At 34.8% G+C, this 20,617-nt stretch overlaps 1 pseudogene; it reads right to left on the bottom strand.

Annotated features, from left to right (window-relative positions):
* Positions 1–1,730: 1,730 nt before the first annotated feature.
* LOC132680556 (small ribosomal subunit protein eS6 pseudogene) lies at positions 1,731–2,560 on the bottom strand (annotated as a pseudogene).
* Between the last annotated feature and the right edge of the window lie 18,057 nt (positions 2,561–20,617).

Genomic DNA, 20,617 nt, shown 5'->3' with positions numbered 1-20,617 from the left:
AGGATTTGGATTTTGTGGTCTTTTACATTATAGAAATAGATATGTTTCAGACATTCTTTTTACAGATAAGAGACTTCCCATGTGTAATGATTTTTCAAAACACCATCTGCCTTAAGGTTCTATTACTGTGTATTCAATGATATATTGATGTGGAAATTAGTATGCCACCTGGCTTATACAGTTTTGAATGAACTCTCCAGTACTTTGTTACGAGGCAAATACAATGGACCCATTGTGCTAGACAGCCCCAGTTCATTATGTTAGTAACTATCATATGGCTCTTATACTTCCTGCTTTTATTTAACAGAAGAAAACAAAATAAAAATGATTCTGATTAGTTCACTGGATCAATAAAGTGAAAAGACCACTTGTAGACTCGAGCACTATTATCCTAATATTTGTTTTCTCCTTTCGAGTTTTAAATTATACAAGGTATTATGTGAAATGGATCTAATGTTCCTTTCAGGTCTGCCCAGTTTGATAAGTTAATAATTATAATTTAATGCCCTACTATTAAGTTTACTAATCATAATTTATCGAAATATTCTGTCCATATTATCAAAACAAAATTTTAAATTGTTTTAAGTAGTTTAAATTTGTAATATGAGTAGGATGGTAGTAATGTACTGTATAACAACAAATTGTAATAAGAAATCAAATTATAATGCTAATAGAGAATTTATATACATATATATTTATATGTCTATGCATATTCTTCACTTTTCTTGGGATTACACAGTCATGTGTCATTTCATAATGACAGAAAAAATGTAAGTAAACATATTGTAAATGTGAATGCACTTTGGCTTGAAATGTTATATTTTAATGAAAATGCAATATTTGTCACATTTTCAACTTATGCTTTTGACACTTTGTCACTATGGAGCAGATGTGGAAATATAAAAAACTTGAGAACATTTTAAGTAGGGTGCTAACAGTGACAAAATTGCCCTTTTTGAGAAGATAAACTATTTGAAAGTTACAATCACCATAATAGCTATATGGATTTTATCTCTACCAGCATTACAATAGGAATGGAGTAGTCACAAGAATCATAGCTAGCTTTTATTGAGTGGTTATTATGTGACAGTCCGTATACACAGCACGTTACATATATTATTACGTTATCAGAGCAAATTTAGAAATAAAAAATTTCCTCCATCTCATACTTCTTCCCTTGTCCCCAGTTTATGGATAAGAATATTAAGCTTAAGTCGAGTAAATAGAAGACTTTGGATATTAGGCATGCAGTAAACTTGATTGTGAATAACTGCAGCATAAAGTGAAAGGGGTTTCTATATGGAAGGATGGCAATTAACATAAAATAAACAAGATGGAGAGAGGTAGGACAGGATAATGAGGGGCTTATATACTATGGTAAAAATTTCAGACATCACTTTGTACATGATTAAGAGCTACTTTAGTACTGTGAAAATGGAAATGCAAGATTAGATTTTAATAAGCAAGACAGACCAGTCCTGATATTCCAAAGTGATAAGTGCTATAAAGAAAATAAAGCAGATAATAGGACAGAGAGTGACAAATGGTGATGACATTGTGGGTTAAGAAGGTTACATTTGAACAGAGATCTTCATAATGAGAGACATTTGAGCTGAGATCCAAATGTTGAGAACAAATAAGTCATCTGAAAATCTTGTGGAGTAATAGTCAGGGGAAGATCAAATATCCTAAGATGGGGAAAAGTTTGGCATATCTTCTTCTTCTTCTTCTTCTTTTTTTTTTTTACGTCTGATCTTATTTATTTGTTCCTCTTACAACAATCTCATTTTTGACTGGACTCAGACTTTGAGGTAGAAGCTCTCAGAGAAGACAGCCTCCGTCTCTTGGCAATCTGTTCCTGGCGCTTTTCTTTGGCCTCCTTCATTCTCTTGGCCAAAAGCTTAGCATATTCTGCAGCCTCTTCCTTGTTTTTCTTCGTGTGCTGCTTCTTCAAAGCAATGCGCCCACGTTTGTGTTGGAGGACACGTGGAGTAACAAGACGCTGGATCTTGGGTGCTTTGGTTCGAGGTTTCTTACCTTCTTTACTTAGGGGCTTTCTCACAATATACTGGCGGACATCATCTTCCTTTGAGAGATTGAAAAGCTTGCGGATTCTGCTAGCTCTCTTGGGCCCCAGGCGACAAGGCACAGTAGTATCAGTGAGTCCAGGAATATCCTTCTCCCCTTTTTTCACAATGACCAAGTTGAGAACACTGAGATTGGCATCCACAATGCAACCCCGAACAGATTTGCGTTTTCTTTCTCCAGTGCTCCGTGGTCGGTAGCAGGAATGCCCCTTCCTCAACAGTAGGCGGACACGGCCATAGGTCAAGACACCCTGCTTCATGGGGAAGCCTTGTTTGTCATTGCCACCACTGATTCGTACCACGTAACCCTTCCATTCTTCCCCTAAAGCATCAGCAGCAACTTCTGTGGTCATTCGCTTCTCCTAAAAGGTACGAAGGTTGCGTTCATCGTCCACTTCAATGAGTTTCTGGCAGCCAGTAGCTGGGAAAGAGATGTTCAGCTTCGTGGTGAGGCTGCCTACCGTCTCCGAGGCACCGGCATATCTTCTTAAGGATAAGCAGATTCCCATGTACATAAAACGCAGTAAAAGAGGGGGAATGTGATAGGAGATCATGTCTGAGATGAAGGGTCAAGTCATGCATGTGTCTTTGTGACACCATAGTAAGCCATTTGAATTTTATTCTAATAGCAATGAGAGTGGACAACCATTGGGATGATGTTTACCCAATGACTCCCCTAACCTGAGCCATTAAGTACATAACAGACTCATTAATCAGAAAAAGTAACACAGGAAACATAGCAGGTATGAACATAAGTAAGAAAGTAACAGAGAAAATGAGTTTAACTCTGAATATATTTAGTTTTAAGTACACTGGAGCAATTAACTGGAGATCTCCTAAGGAAAAATCATGCACTCTGTGGGCCTGTAACACAAGGAATGAAGGGTGAAACCTTGGAAGCAGATGAGGCCAAATCAGCAAACTAATACAAATGGAATGAGACCTAAAGATGAAACTCTCAAGGATTCAATTTTAAGAGGTGTCAGGAGAAATGGAGAGTTAGTAGTAAAAAAGACGGGAAGGGAAATTGGAGTGTATAGGGTGGAGGAAGGCAGTGGAGAAGTAGATTTCAAGAAGAGAACATAAATAGTATCAAAACTAAAGAAATTTCAAATCAGATAAAATCTAACATTTTTGATCATTTTTGGCAACAGGGAGGGACAGGATGAGCTTTGGCATCTTAAGAGAGTACTGGAATTAATAATGCTTATAAAATACCATTTATTCAGAAAAATTTTAGAACATTTTAAAGCTTATAGGAGAATGCAGAGAATTTCTGACTCTTATCTGGGGCAGTGGTATGGAACAGGAATAACCAGAGTTGCTCTCTAGCCTTGGAAATGTTGCAAGCCTGCTCAAGCATTATGCCATAGAGATTATAAAACTAAACAGATGTCAGTTTATGTTTTCAGTGTCCTTAATCACTCTTCTACCTCTGCCTTTTTGCTTAAACTACTAATCTCAATGTTTCTCCCCACTTCTTTCCCTCTTCCCTTCTCTCTTTTGTTTCTGTAATTCTCTAGTCTCATATTTTGTTGTCAGTATAATTACTTGCTGTGGGCCGAATAGTGTTCCCTCAAAATTCATACATTGAAGCCTTCACCCCATATCTCAGAATGTGATTGTATGGATAGAAGGCCTATAAAGAGATAATTAAGTTAATATGATTGCCATGAGGGTGAGTCCTAATCCAAAATTACTGCTATTCCTCCAAGAAGAAGAGACTTAGACACACCAGAGATGCACAAACATGAAGGAAAGAGTATGTGAAGAGGCAGCAAAAGGGTGGCCATCTGCAAGCTGAGGAGAAAGGCCTTACAGGGAATGAACCCTGCTGGCACCTTGATCTTGAAATTGCAGCCTCCAAACTGTGAGAAAATAAATTTCTGTTCTTTAAGCCACCCAGCCTGTAGTCTTTGTTATGCAGCCCTAGCAAATAATACAGTGCCCTTCCTTACTCTTGTGGTTCTTCACTACCATCATAGGCCTCAGCCCATACTTTTCTCCACTTGCCTCCATCTTTTAGGTTTTCTATTCTGCATGTGCTCTTACTTCCGATAGTCCTAAACAATGCATTCATATTTTAAACAATGTACATAGATTTTAAGTCTCCAATGTAATCCTAGAGTAATCATCCATAAATATTTTAGACATTGATTTGGATGAAACTAATAATGCTGTGATGATAAAATCTGCCAATTGATGTAATTAGATGCAGTAGAATGGTGAATATGGTGCATGACTGAAGGAGTATCCAAGAAAAGGTCTAAAAAGAAGCCAAATCCAATGAAGCAAAACTACAGATCAATGTAAATCTTGAATATGTCTAAAAACTAAATTTATAAATATAGAGATTATATAGTCAAAAACACAACAAAAAAATCTTAGCTATATTAATTGATTGTTACGGATATATTTATCAGTGCAGTTAAGTTTGTAATAAATGCTGATGTAAACTTAGATGTAAGGGAAGCAACTCTGTCAATTTTTTCCAGGCTGTTCATACTGTACTTATACAATTCCAGCTGCCATGATTTAAGAGGGGTATTAACCAACCTGATTAGGGCCAGAAGACAGGATATTGAGTAGACTTAGTACCATTGACTAAAAGGAGAGACCTGGAAGGATTTTATAGTAAACATTAAAAAAAAGTTTTCATAATAGGTATCCTAAAATATTTAAGGGCTGTTATGTGAAGAAGAAATTCATTTTTTTCAAAGTGATCACAAAACAAATACAACCAATGAGAAAAGTTATAGAATGGCACATTTAAGAATCTATAAAAATTATTTTGCTTAAAAAGTAAAATGGTCTAATAAGTTAAGAAATTCTGCCATTGACAGGGCTCAGATTTTGGGTGAGCAAACATGTTGCTAGTGTTTTATGGAATAGTAAAGCATTTACTGGGGATTTCAAAATTAGGCTCCATGATACTCGGGTGATTTTCTGAAGTTGCTTAATGAATCACATATCATAGCAGGGGCAGAAAGAAAGAGGCTAAGTGGTTGATATTCTTCAACTCTGTCTTATTTCAAGTGTAAGAGGCTTGTTTTATAGCATTGTATACTGCCCTTCTCAATGACTATTTCAGACCTTCTTTTCCTCAGACTTCATCACTGTGGCAACTGTCAGGATTCAGGTAATAAAACAGAAGCTACCACTCTATATACTTAAAGCATCAAGAGATATTGTAGAGGAGGACACCTGGGTGGCTCAGTCAGTTGGGCATCCGGCTTCGGCTCAGGTCATAATCTCCTGGTTTGTGGGTTCAAGCCCCTACAGGGCTCTCTGTTGACAGCTCAGAGCCTGGAGCCTGCTTTGGATTCTGTGTCTTCCTCTCTCTCTGCCCCTTCTCCGCTCATGCTCTATCTCTCTCTGTCTCTCAAAAATAAACGTTAAAAAAATTGAAAAAAAATAGAGATTGTAGAGGGAAATAGGCTGCAAAATTGTTGGAAGGACTGAAATGTTTAAAAAGGGAAGGCTGCGTTACCTGGAAGTCAATAACTTTAGGAAATGACTATCCCCCTGAAGAAACAGGCACTACTCTGGCCCAGTAGCTACAGAAACCCAACCTTATATTTTGCTCTTTCAAAAACCCTGTTGCTTCCTGCTCTTCTTACCAGCACTGGGGGCTTCCCATTGATAACACATCCCCAAACTTTGATGGTGAGGATGTCTGGGAAATGTGATTTCTGGTGTTATAGCACTTCTGATATGGGAAATAGCATTACAGGGAGCAAGATTGTGCTGAAATGCTAGAAAATCTCAACTGATGATGCAACCTCATCTATTATGAGGAAAACAGAAGTAATCAGACAAGAGCTACTTCATATGCCTCCCAGAAATGCATCAATCTGTGAAAATCCTTATTCATATCTTTATCTTCTTTCCTTTTACAATGGAAGAACTGTCCTAACTATAGTTTTAGGCCATCTCCTCCTCTGCTGCTATAGAGACAAGTCTCCCTCTTCTCCAGAATGCCTCTTGCTCAATTGTCCCCATTATCAATATTTTAATATCTCGCTGAATTATTCATATAGGAATACAACGTACTTTAGAATTTTCTATATTAACAATATCCCTTGACTCAATATCCTCTACCTATCATCTTACCCTTTTGTTCCCTTGTATTAAAAAAAAGTTCTTGAAAAATTTGACCAAAGAAACTATGACCTCATTTCACCTCACCTTCTATCCTCCATCTACCCTAATCTGTCTTCCATCCCCTCAGCTCTATCAAAATCAAAGAGTTCTATTTTTCCAAATTCAAACCTCAATTCTGTTTCTATTCTTTCTCTATCATATGCATCAAAAACAGTGATTCTTTTCTTTTTAAGTCATTATTCTTTTGCTTTCCTTTACATAAAATTCATCATTTTGTCTGCCATCCCTCTTGCACTCCTACCCCATCTTTTGTGACAGATCCTCTCTCTTGACTCAAATGTTGTATTTTCCATTCTGGGTCTCCTGTTTTCTATCTTAGCATAATTTTGAGCTTAGCCTATCTAGTTTCACACGTTCCAATACAACACCAATCTCTTTGAAACTGTGGATAAATATCAGATTAATTATGCAACTTCTCCATTAGGACATAAAATAGTCTAACTTGGCATTTTCAAAAGGGAACACTTGATTTCTTTCCACACTTATATCTTCTCCAGTTTTTAATAATGTGCTAAATGGGGTTATATTTCTATATCTACTAAATGGCTCATTCAAAACCAAAAGAGTTATTATTTGTTCCTTTATATTTCTCATCCCTACTTCATTCCATCAGCAAATGCCATTACCTCCATTACTTAAAAAAATCTAGACAGTTCAATTTTCTCCATCTCTCCTACCATCCACCTAAATCCACACCACTTCAACACTGACCTTGGAAATTGCAAGAGCTTTCTAACTTGTCTCCCTATTTCTAGTCTTTTGCTTACAATCCATACTCCACCTCTCCCCCTACAACTCTGCATAGCAGCCAGTGACTACTTCAAACTAAATCAGACCTCTTTACTTACTTTGAATAATTCAGGGGCTTTCTGTTTTAACTGAAGTAAAATTCAGTCTGCTCTCCCGATTTACAAAGTGTTACATGAACTGACTTTTATCTATCTGACTAAACTATTCTAAAGCTACTCTCTTGTTTGTCTGATAATTCCAGGGAACAGAATTTGCTTCCTATTTCTTGAATATGTCAAGCTTGTTTTAGCTTTAGGGTCTTGTCTTTAGTTAGTCCCTCTGTCTGGAATGGGCTCTAGCCTACTGGGATCTCTTTTTTATGCTGAGGAAGCCTCTCTGAAGCCCATCTAAAGTAACTAATGCCTCTTCTCACCAATTTTTTACTTCCTATGTAGTATTTAATACTAATTATCTACTGTACTTGCCGAATTTTCCTTTCTACTAAAACATAAACTTGTTAAGTATATACATCTCCCCCATTTTTTGACTACTAAATATTCAGTATCTAGAAAATAGCCTGATACCTTGATTGGGCTTAAAAAATATTTATTGAATGAATGAGTTGCAAGTTTGTCTGAAGAATTAATTATACATCTAAAAGTTTTTATTCTGAATATAATCTGTTACTCTGTAAATATTCGGTTATAATTAAGATTAGGTATCAGCAAATACATTTCCAAATAGCAAATATTTTTGGTTTTGAGGGCCATATGATTTTTGTTGCAACTTTTAAACTCCAGCATAGTAGGACAAAAGCAGCCATAGACAATTGCAAATAGATGGCCATAAATGTGTTTCAATAAAATTTTATTTACAAATATAGTTGACAGTTCATTTTGTCCCATGAGCTTCAGTTTGCCAATCCCCAAACGAGACTTAAGACTTATAATTAAATAATATGCAAAATTATGTCAGATGGACTGATTCTGGGGGAGAGCTCATGATATTCTGCCTTTTTATCTTATTTATATTTTCAAATATGTTTTCCATTCTTTTCATCTTATTTATCCCTTACAGCTACTATTCCAGTTTTTACATCATCATTTCTTTCTTCCTTTGAGTATTTTCACTTTCATCCATTCTGACATACTTATTTGTATTTCTCACCCTACCAAGGTACATAATACCACTTGCTTTTTTTGAAAGGAGGTTTCTTACTTTTGTTAGAGAGATACTTCCCTTCTCATGTGAAAAAGCAACATTTTTATTCTTTCTTGGCAAAGCTCCTACCATAGATAGATTCAGCCATTCACTTTTGCAATCTATGGTCCAAGAAACTGAATAAAATTGGAAAAAATAATCCCTTCTCTGAATATTTGGGTCCATAATATAAATGGTGATTAATATTTATTGGGCCTTCATTATTTCCAATCAATTTTACTCTGTTTCTCTTGCCAGCATCTTCTTCCATTCTCCTGAGTAACAATACCAAAAATTTTCAACCTTCTTTTATGTCTCATCTCCCTTATTTCCACTCACTCTTGTCAGATGATTTTTTTTGTTTTTTCATCATAGACAAAATAGAAGTCATCAAATTGGGATTTCCAAGCCTTCTTGAACCAACTTTAAAGTAATTTCCATTTGCAATCATCCTTCTATTCTGACAGAATAAAGTTTAGATGGTTTATCTGCTGTTTTGATTCTATTCCTTCCCACCTCCTAAACTTTGTACCGTTGATTATTGTCTCTATCTTCAACATTTTCCTCTCCACTGGAGCTTTTCATTTCCACATGTTCTAGTTAGTCGTATCAATCGATAAATAATAAATTAATAATATATTGATGATAATAAATGAAAACATTATAATATATGATAAATAATTACATAAAATATAAGTCACTCATTTGTACACATTCTATATACAAACGCAGCTCTAACTATTCCTTTCTCACATCTAATTTAGAGTTAACTTTCTCAAAAGAGTTTTCCAAACTCCTAATAAAACTTACTCTTATTTACTTTATTTCCCCATATATTCCATCTGGCTGTTTCTGTCAAAGTTACCAATGACATCTAAGTGATATACTGAACTAATATACTCAGATGAAAAACTATTTCCCTGAAACCACTTGAGTCTTCCTATTCTTATAACATTTTCCTAGGCCCCATTTACCCCAGTTGGAAAATTCCACACCACCCCAAATTAAAGTAGTAACTAGAAATAACAACCTGTATAGTTCTCAAGGAACCTGCAGGGATCCTTCTGTTCTTACCCACCCCAATCGGTGACTTACTTTGCTGAAAGCTTGTATGTCAAAATGCTTAAAGACTTGCAGTTTATTTTTCCAGAATCACTCCTACTTGTCCTTAGCATGGCTTCATCTGCAAAAGCTTTATAAATCCCCTTTTCTGTTTAATCTCTTTAAAGCAGTTTCTTTGGAGGCTGTCATCCCTGCTGTGCATCAGCTTATAAAATGAAAACTTTGTTCTTTCAGATCTCCTTGTTTATTTTATTGAAATCTTAATTATTTATTTTATCAAAGCCTTAATTATTTATTTTATTTGTTCAGTCTCTTCACATCATTAGATACTACTAGACACTCTTTTCTTAAAGCATTTCCTCATGGAAGAAACACTATCTGACTTTTCTGGTTTCCATCTTGCTTCTAGCTGCTCTTTTGGTTTCTACTTCTAGTTTTTATCACTTTTATCTAATTTCTATGTTTTGAGTTCCTTCCAGTTTGGCTTTAATTTCATTATCATTAATCATTCTTCCTAATATACCCTATCCTATTTTCCTAACTTCAAGTATAAAATATATCTCTGTGAATCAAAAAGTATATCCTGACATAGTCATTGACAATGACTACCAGAATCACGTATCTGTTTTTCTCTCTGCCCCCTCTGTCAGTTTCACTTCTGTCCATTTATTTTCACTGCCACTTCTCTAGCCCCAGCCACCACCACGTCTATGGAAAAAATGCTTTTACCTGGCCTCCTCATAGTCTCTCTGGTTCTTCTCCCACCAATCTACATAGATCATCTTCTCTTAAAATCCTAATGGTGTTTCCACGTCTGCCTTGGTTATGCTGAATTACCCACATTGAAAGCAGAACTTGGTATATAGTAGGCACTCAATGAATTGTTAAAATAATTATTAAAATAATTAATGAATGACTGAATGGATTTATGAATTCTTGACAGTGTAGAGAAAATTTTAACATCTGGATGATAATGAGAGATGCAATCATTCAACCAGTGGGTAAAGTTCCCAGTGATCAAAATCTGCACTCTTTATAAGAAACACTTCTGTGTTCATTTAGGAAAGAAAATCTCTGAGAGTAGAAAACTGTATCTATGATTTAAAAAAAAAAAAAAGAACACACTTTTGTTATAGATGTCATCCATTACCTGCATGAATACAGTATTCCAAAAACCACTGAAAATCATAATAAAACTTGTTAAAGACTTTAGATTCCATCCCTAAATGTTCTACTTAACTAGAAGCAAAACACAAAAGAAGATGAATTCTTATGTGTTCACATTTAATATCAATTATTTATATGTAAAAAAATTCTAACAGTTCTGCCATCTTTACTCCATCGAATTTCAAGATTTATGTGCAGGATAATAGTGCATTATATGCTCATGCCATTAGATTCATATTTAAAATTTTTGCAAACCATTAAGTAAAAACAAAGGAAGAGGTTTTTTTGTTTGTTTGTTTGTTTTGTTTTTTGGTTTTTTTTTTTTTTTTTTTTGCATATATAGCTGATTAAGTGCATTGTGGTTGCATGTTCAAGCCATCTGTTTCTCACTGAATTAAACCCCTTTTCCTTTGGCCAAGAAAGGTATTGCAGACTCATGATAAGTGAGTAGCAGAAGTAGTAGTGCCCTGAATTTAATGCTGATCAAAATATATTTGCCATTTTCAAAATTCTACATTTCTTCAGCAGCTCCTGTTAAAAGCCAAACTGTCTCTAAGCAGACAAGGGGCTCAAAACTCTTTTAATTCAGATCAGACTGAATAAAACCTTATCCCGCCACAAGGGAGCGCTTTGCTTTTCTATGGTTGACATTGTATCACTTATTCTCTGCATTATCCATTAATGAATTCCCTGTACTATAAGTGAGATTATGCATTATTTGAATACCAAGTTGTTGTCATGCATAAAACTAGGATATGGGAAGGAGGGAAAACAGTTTTTACTGTGAATGTACTGAGCTACTTAAGTGGCTGTCAAGTGTCCCTCAGTTCAACAAGATCTTTTCTCAGTGTCCCCTGGGAAGTTCAGAACATTCCTTTGGAAATGAAAATGTTTTTCTTCCCACTCCTACTGCATTTCTTTGAAGCCCACATACAAGCCATTATTCAAAGAATGAATAATCCTGAAAATTCTCCCGGGAGTATCATCCTGATGCATACTGAATATAATGCGAGACAGAAGACAGAATGAGGTACCTTTTTGTAAATAGCTGGTGTAGTTAAAAAAAAAAAAAGTTAAATAAAAAAAGTTTTGCCTCAAATTATGTTTGTGTGTTTATTTCACCATAAGACTGCCAATTTCTTAAAGACATCTGAGGCTGCTAGATTAATCTTTAACTATCTTTTATAAACATCATAATCTGTACCATATTTCATCTTCACATTTTCACTATCCTATGCCATTAAGCTGTTTTATGAGGCTTCATAAAGTATATAGAATATACTTGAAATTGACTGGACGGGAAGGGACTGGGACTGTTCAGAGGAAGGAAAAGAATGTTGTCAAACCAAATCTAAACCATGCAATATTAAAAAAACCTGACTTTTAACAATCCAAACTCATTTGAATTATAAAAAAACAGGGGAGATATACCAACACTCAATCATTAACTTGACTAATATAGATTTTGCTAAATTTAACTGTGCTTTTTACAGTAAAAGATGAGAAAATTTTCTCTAACATATTTGGAAATAAATAAAGGTTGCATTCCACAGTAGTGATAACAACTAACATTGAATTTATTTTTTTTATTAAAAAATATTGAAAATCTCACAAAGTTTTTTCACAAATAACTCTTCCAGGTTTTTGCTTATGTCATTTAAAACTGGCCTTACACCCCATTCCCAGGCCCTTTGTATCCCCCTTTCCTGCTTTATTTTTTATCACAACAATTATCTTAATGTGACATACTATATTTCCTTTAGATTTTTTTATTATCTTTTGGCTATATCTTTAGGCACTTAAAGAATGTCCAGGTTTTGATCCACTGAAAGATAATGGAATAATTACAAGGAATATGTTGATGTGTTGGGACTTAAATGGGGCTTCCAAGGCAGGTTAGGCTTTGGAAACACAATGAATTAATTTATAGTGAGTTTTTGATGTCTCTTTTTATGGCAATTGTATGATTTACTTGGTAGCCTTTGTAGTTCCAACACAACATTTACAAAATTATGAGGCAGTGTGGCTAATGGAAATGTCTAGGATTTTAGACACACATAGGATATTAATTACTTTTACTAGTTTAGGCAAACTATTTTATTACCATATCTCTAGAATAAAGGATTTCGACTGGTAATCTTTAATATATCCCTAGCTTTCTTTGATTCTGGACTTCTATTTATTTGTTTATCCATTTTCTTCTTCAGCAAATATTTCGAAAAAGCATGCTATTTGTCAAGGACCTAGGAATAGAGTAGTGAATAAGACAGACAAAATTCTGATCTATATTCAAGTAGAAGAATAGTTAACAATGTAAATAAATATATAAGATAGGGATAAAGAAAATAAAGCAGAATAGGAGGATAGGGTGTGTGGAGATTACCTTAGTGTGGATGATATCAGAAGACATGTGGAAGGATGTAATGTTCGATCTGAAACTGGAATGATGAGGAGCCAGTCATGTGAAGATTTTAGGCAAAAACATTTCAGGGTGAAAAAAAATCAACAAATCCTAAATCCCTGGGATAGAAATAAGCTTAGAATATTCAAAGAACAGAAAGGAAGTCTACATGGTTGATGCAGAGCATGGTAGTGATAATATAAAATATCACAGCCCTAGGCTATGTTGGACTTTGTAGCCTAGAATAAAGAGTTTGAGATTTATTTTAAATGTAAAGGGAAGCCATTGGACATGTTAAATGGATGGACGATGCATTTGATATCTGGGAAGAATGGATTATGAGTTAGGCAAGAGTAGAAGCAGAGAGGTTAGTTAGGAGATTGTTATAATAGAGTTTGAATTAGGGAGGTAACAGTAAAGATGGTGAGAAGCGATACAATTTAGAATAAATTTGATAGAATTTATGGAGTTATCTACTGGATTATATGTCAAGTAGAAGGGAAGGAGAGGATTCAAGAACACCTGAGGGTGACTTTCAGGACAGAGGTTTTAGTTCTGAGATTTGGAAAGAAACAAGCTGGATAGAGAGGTTGTGAGGGCACTTGGCAGTCACTGACATCATCTAAGAAGATGTTTTATTGCCAGCTAAAGAGTGGAGGTGAAATACTTGAATAAGTCTGAATGGCAACTCCTATTATACTTTCATCATTATGGGAGAGTTAAATATGACATTTCCTGTAATAGTTTATTATTTGGCCTCTCCTTTGCTTTTGTTTCCTTTCTTTTCCTTCCCTTTTCTTTGCTTTGTTTGTTTTCTTTGGTGGTAGTTGTTACAAAAAAAAAGATATTGGTGATTTTAAAAGTCTGAAATATTGGCCCTGCCCTGACAGTTCTCCTGATAAACACCTCTCATCTGGAGGACTAGCTAGGAGATCCAAAGCAAGTGGCTTCTCTGGGAAACTACTTTAGCCTGATATTGTATGAAAGAAATAAAAAATCAAATTTGAAGGTAAATGGTTCTTTTGGGGAGAAACTATGTTAAGCTTATGGGTTCTAGATGAAAATCTTTTTTATGACCCAACAGCAGCAACCAAAGCCACAAGACATGTCTTAGTGCTGATAAGCACACATTCTCAAGGTTACTTTGATATACATTCTTGCCAAGAATCACAGTTGATATATTCTTGAGTTCAAGCCTAATTTTTCTTCTTTTTAAAAAAGCAGTGAGCCTGGTTTTTAGGAAACCAGGAAACCTAGGGACTTGCCAAGGAGATATTTTGCATAAAATTCAGATTTTACACATCATTAAGAATTTACATTAGTTTAATTCCTATACATGTGAGAATTGTTGCTTGTTTATTTTTGGAGTGGAGGGAAGTCATGGAGAGGGGGACAGAAGCAGAAACATCTGCCTTAAAGGAGGGAGGGGTTAATGTTCTATTAATACCTACTATGACGACAAACATTGTTAACAATGATGAAACCTAATTTTGACTTAATAACATCATTTGAAGTATGATCAACAGGCAGGCCTCTCCTAGAATAACAGCTCACACTTACATAGCACTTAATACTTCTCAGGGATTTTGATATGAGTTCTGCATACACTGATTCATTTAATCCTCCCAATAACCATATGGAGTAGGCATTTTGATTATTCTAATTGTAGAGAAGAAAAACTGAAGCATAGAGAGGTTAAATAAGCTGTGCAGTACATGGTGTTAAGTATTAGAATTGTGATTAAAACCCAGCCTGACTCTTAACCAGTATGAGATTTAGAAACAATGAATAATAGCTGGTACAAGTTTGGAGACAACACTCTTCCAGAAACCTTATAATTCTTTTGTAGTAAAAACGTCCTTTCTAACATACATATGCATAATTGCATGACTTTTTTTTTAAGTTTATTTAATTATTTTGAGAAAGACAGAGACAGTGGAGGAGGGACAGGGAGAGAAGGAGAGACAGAATCCCAAGCAAGCTCCGCACTGTTAGCACAGAGCATGATGTGGGGCTTGGACCCACAAAACTGAGTAGTATGATTAACCAACTGAGACACCCAGGCGTTTCCATGACTTTGTTTTTAACAATAATTTTTTTTTCATTTTATTTATTCAGTTAACAAATGTCTACTGAGATCTTTGTTGCAGATTTTTGGGATTCATCAGTGAACAAAAAGATTCTTACCCTCACTGAGTTTACTAAGAGAGCGAGTTGTTGAGAAGCAAGGTTTATTTTCATATTTTTCTTAAGAGATAGGGAATAACCATCAATTAACCTTACAGTGAGTGCCAGGTAGTTCTAAGCCTATAGGGAGAGATTTGACCAAATACATCTCAGAACACTAAGGCATAATCCATTTCAGAGGCTCTGGCATGTCAGCCTCATACAGACAGGTAATGGTTGTTCTTTAGTACCTGCAGAAGTGAACTGAAATTTTAACCCACTGGAAATCTGTGAGAACTGCATGGAGGAGGCCATTCTCTCATTAAACACCAATATTGTTTTATGGGAAAGGATTTTTGTTACTTTTTTTTTTTTTTTTACTTTCACTATACTTTGTGGTGTCTACAGGACATTAAATCAAGTTAAGAATTTCTACAGCTTTTGGTTGGTTATGCTTCAGAAGAAAAAAAATCATTAATGACAATAATCTTCTGAGACTTATTTGGAGTGAAGAAAGCTACATTTCAGCATTTCTCTGAATTCCTTCCATTTTGGGCTAAGCAGTACAAATGGGCTGCTGAATGGTGTTATTGCATCTTTAGCCACCGAGAAAACGATATTCTGTGCTGCTCACTTAGATAGGATACTGGGATATCAAATAATCAGACAACCTTTGTGTCTGGAATGTCTTCCTTCAGGTTTTACACAATGAACGATTTATTGTGCAGATTAGATAGTGGGTTCACGTAGTGTTTTGCTGTTGTTTTGAAGCGATAACTTTTTAATGTGCTGGTTATTTGTCTTGTTTGGATGAGGATGCTTATTTATGAATGCTTTGCAAAGACTAGATAGAGGAGGTTGTGTGGTTAAGACAAATCAATAAAAATACACATGCATAAATAAATGAAGCACATCTGTAAAACTCTTTTTCTATGACCTAGTTAAGGCTTTTGTTTTATTACCTTTAAAATGTTTTCAAAACATTTACAATCATTAGTATTTGATATCTGAAGCTTGCAGGTTTTTATGCTGCTGCTTGTTTGAGAAGGATAGTGTGAGTTCTTAGTAGCACAAACTCAGACATCTCAGAGAGCCATTTTTAGATCTCTTTTCTTCTCTATTTTTATTAGTAACCTTGTAGCTCAGTATGAGCTCTCCTCTGTGTAAATTGACAATGTGCCAATGCCATAGTGTGAAATTGCACTATGCAACTTTGCCCCAAGGAATTTAGCAGCCTGGAGTTGAACTTTGATAAAAATGAATGGATTATTTCTCCCCATTTGGAAAAGCTGAATGGCCTGGCATGCAAGACATTAGATGGTGAGTCAGAAGGCACAGCCTTGTCACTTACTTGCTGTGTGACCTTGGGCAAATCAATTAACTTCTCTGTGCCTCAGGTTCTCCATCTGTATAATGAGAACCATGATACCCACCTTAAAAGGAAGGTGGAAGGATTAATGAAGCAATGTCCATAAAACACATTAAGCTCCATGGAAGAGAGATGCTTTATAATTACAAACCATTATTACTGAATTTAAAAGACAGTAAAATGGAACCATTATTTTATCTTCACCTGTAGGAGTTATTTCACCTGTAATAGTATTAGAGAAAATCTTAAAGCTAAATGGCTTATTTAAAATGCTTGAATTTTTTAAAGATTTCTCATAATTATACAAAATATCAAAACTTCAATATAATGGAGCTAAGAATTAAAACAACTCTGTATATTGGCAGAATACAAATTAGTAAATATTGAGCTTCAGATGGTTTCATATTTATTCCACTGTGTAGATAACACTGAGTTTAATTCATCTCAGGGAGATCATTATCCATTTGATCTTTGGAACTTTAAAAGAGAGTATTTCTAAGATCTCTCCTACTAACCTGCTCTAGTTTTTAGCAAAACAGGCTTTTAAATTTAACTGAAGAGTTCTTGCTCAATTTAACTGTAATTTTTAAATTCTCAATGGAAAAGAGAATAATCATTTCATACATGACATTAAACTTTTGTATGCTTAAGGAGAATTGCTAAGTTGCATTTTTGTCTCAGTGCTAAATAACTACACTTTATCATTCTTCAGAGGTCCATTTTTTGTTTTTGCAATATTGCTATCTGTTTCAACTCTGTATCTCCTTCAATTTTTCACCGTACTTCACTATTGCAAGGTCCACACTATGAAGAGATACAGCTTCTACTAGTTTTGCCACCAATAAGTTTTTGAGCTCTTCGTAAGTTACTGAATCTTCCAGTTGGTTACTTATTGGCAACCCAAAAAGGGATAGAACGATCATAAGGGTTCTTGCAGCATTCACACCCAACATGGCTATATATTTTTATTTTCCCATTGGCCTATTGAGTATCAATCAGGTGTTCCAGTCCTTTCATATGATTTGACATATTTAATTATTTCAACAAACCTGTTAACCAAATCACCTCTTCTTTATTGATAAGGGAACTGAACTCAACAGGAAGCCCCAGGTTGCTGGTAGTTAAGCCCCTGGCCATTGAAGTCAGGCAGACTTGGTACTGAATCTAATTAACTCAGTTCCCTAGGTTTCAATTTGTCTATGTGGTCTAATAATACTTATTTCAAAGGTTTAATGAGTACTAAATAATATAGTATGTAAGTACAGTAAAACCTTGGTTTGCGAGCATAATTTGCTCTGGAAATCTGCCTTGTAATCCAAAGCACTTGCATATCAAAATGAATTTTAAGAACCATTGGCTCAGTTGTGCTCATATGATATTCAGAGTTCCACACTACTCTTATTGGAAGACATCACTCATTTATAAAAGTTAAAATTTATTAGAAATGTTTGCTCGTCTTGAGGAAAAATCACAGACCAAGTTACTCACAATCCAAGGTTTTACTCTATTCAACATAATGCCTGATATGTTAAACACTTGATGATTGGTAGCATCCTGGTTTAATTGTGAGTGGGGTTATGGGTAATGTTACTGATTCATCATCCTCAATAACACATCTAGAAGGTAGAGCGATAATTTTGAGGTAAGTTTGTCCAAAGCCCATATCCAGTCACTATCCAAAAGTATTTAGCTAGGTTTTAAGGTGTCAACAATGAAACTTTTATTAGAAATAATAGGTCATTTCTCAGTTTCTTCTTGCCTTCCTTCAAAGTAACTGAGACTACATGAACCGGTTATTGGGCTAAGTTCCTGTTGAGAAATTTGCTTTATTCATTATACATACATATATATGTATATCTATGTATGTATGTGTGTGTGTGTATATATATATATATATGTATGTGTGTGTGTGTATATATATATATATATAGATATAAAACTCAAGAATATTTATGTGTATGTTTAAAAGTTATTTTTTAAAGTTTGATCTTTAATTGACAACCAGTTAATAAGATGTATAATAGTAAGTAAGCTAAATAACCAATTATTTCATTTCTTTGTTCATCTGCAGAGTAGTATTTCCATGATGTGTTATCACCAACACTGTGCTGGGAGTACGAAGATTACAAAGGCATCTCTTTCTTACCGGACTGTGAGGAATTTCATAGCGGAGATGCCACCTTTTTTTTTTTTTTTTTTTTTTTTTTTTTTTTTTGGTAAATCTCCAATGACTGATATGCATCTTGACCCTTAAGAGATGTTCATGAATTTTTAACAAAACTGAATTTTCTTGAGGAGCATGTAGCCAAGTAGGAGGATAAGGCATGTACCAATCTGCCTCTGATACAAAATAAAAGTGTTACGGTTACCATCAAGGAATTTTGCTCATTTTTTTCCTCTATGCCAAGCATTGTTCTTTTTCACATTTCTAAATTCTTCTACTTCAATGAAGTAAACATCATTTTACAATGAAGGGAAAATGGGATTCAGAGAGGATAAGATACTTGACTAGAAATGATAAAACTGGATGTGTTATGGGTTAGTTTGACTGCCTACACTTGTCCTGCAGGTCTAGAAGGACTACGGGTTGGGTGGGAAGGCAATGAGAATATGAGAAAAGTTCAATTTGACTGGAGAAAGTTGTTCTGGGTCTCTTTAAACTTTTTTTTTTTTTTATTTTTTTAGTGTTTATTTATTTTTGAGAGAGCAAGAGACAGAGTGGGATGGAGGAAAGGGCAGAGAGAGAGGGAGGCACAGAATCTGAAGCAGGCTCCAGGCTCTGATCTGTCAGCACAGAGCCTGACACCAGGCTCGAACTTGTGAACCACGAGATCATGACATGACCCGAAGTCTGATGCTTAACCCACTGAGACACCCAAGCGCCCCTGGGTCTCTTTAATCTTATCCCCATTCACAAAGGGCCAGAGTAAAACTGACTTTGTCTTTAGATAATATAAAGCCAGATTGCTTTGCCTTGCATTTTATGAATCACTCTGTGACCATGAGTCTCTTGCTATTTCTCCTTGTTTTATTTTCTCTTTGTAAAAAATTTGGTACTCATATTTGGTTATAAAGTCAGAGATATTCTGGCTCAATTTTTTTTCTGGATCAATTTTTTATCATGATTAGAGATGTGTGGCCCTGGGCAATTTTTAAAGCTTTCTGAATTCTAGTTTCTATATCCATGTAGTTGTGATAGTTTTATTTACCTTTTGTTATTTAATGAAGATTGGAAATAATACATAAAATTTAATAAACATTTTGTCAAGCAGGGATAATAATTATCCTTAGGATAATTTGGGGGATTAAAAAAATAAGGTGTATAATGAGAGTGTTTTGTAACATGAGCATTTGTATCTGAGAAAAAAGAATCACTACCACAAAAGTATAAATAATATATATGTTGATTATATATATAGAAAGCCACTCTACGCTGCCTAGTGCACAGTAGCTGCTTGGTAAATATTAACCAGTAGGCCATACAGCTCTATATAAATGCTAAAAATAAGACTGTTTTATCACTTTTTATATGCTATTTTAAATATAATATACATATAAAATCAATTCATGATTTTTCATAGATTTTCAGAAAAAAGAATGAAACTCCATAATTCTATCATACAGAGACATAGTAGTATAGCTGATGCACATATACACATATGTGATGAAACACATGTGTAACTGTTGTCATACCTGATTTAAATGAATTATTTATGTACCATTTGACAATATTTACATCTCTTGACATCAAATTGTTATATGTAACATGTCACCAAAATTTATTCTTTAACGTTTGATTTATTAAAAAAAACCTTTTTTCTATTGGATCTGTGCATAAATCTTTGACTTTCCCCCTCATTGTTTACTATAGAAAAATTTCCATCTCCAAAAGTGAAATTGCTGCACTAACAGATATGTAGATTTCTCAAGTTTTTTCACACATCATTTCAACCTGCCTTCCAGGAATGTTGTCCTATGGCATTCTTCACTTTTTCTTTTATAAAAAAAAATTATCTAAATTCCAGTTAGTTAATATACAGTGTAATATTTGTTTCAGGTGCACAATATAGTGACTCAACACCTCCATACAATACCTGGGGCTCATCACAACAAATGCCCTCCTTAATCCCCATCACCCATTTAACCTATCCTCCCACCTACCTCCTCCCTGGTAACCATTAGTTTGTTCTCTATAGTTCACCTTTTCTGTACTATTTGGAAAAGGCCTTCAGTTTTCTTCCTTTTCTTCTTTTTTCATACTGGCAGCTACTC

This window comes from Panthera onca, chromosome A1 (assembly GCF_046562875.1).
Source record: "Panthera onca isolate mPanOnc1 chromosome A1, mPanOnc1 haplotype 2, whole genome shotgun sequence".
NCBI lineage: Eukaryota > Metazoa > Chordata > Mammalia > Carnivora > Felidae > Panthera > Panthera onca.
This window is presented reverse-complemented; position numbering and strand designations above follow the sequence as displayed.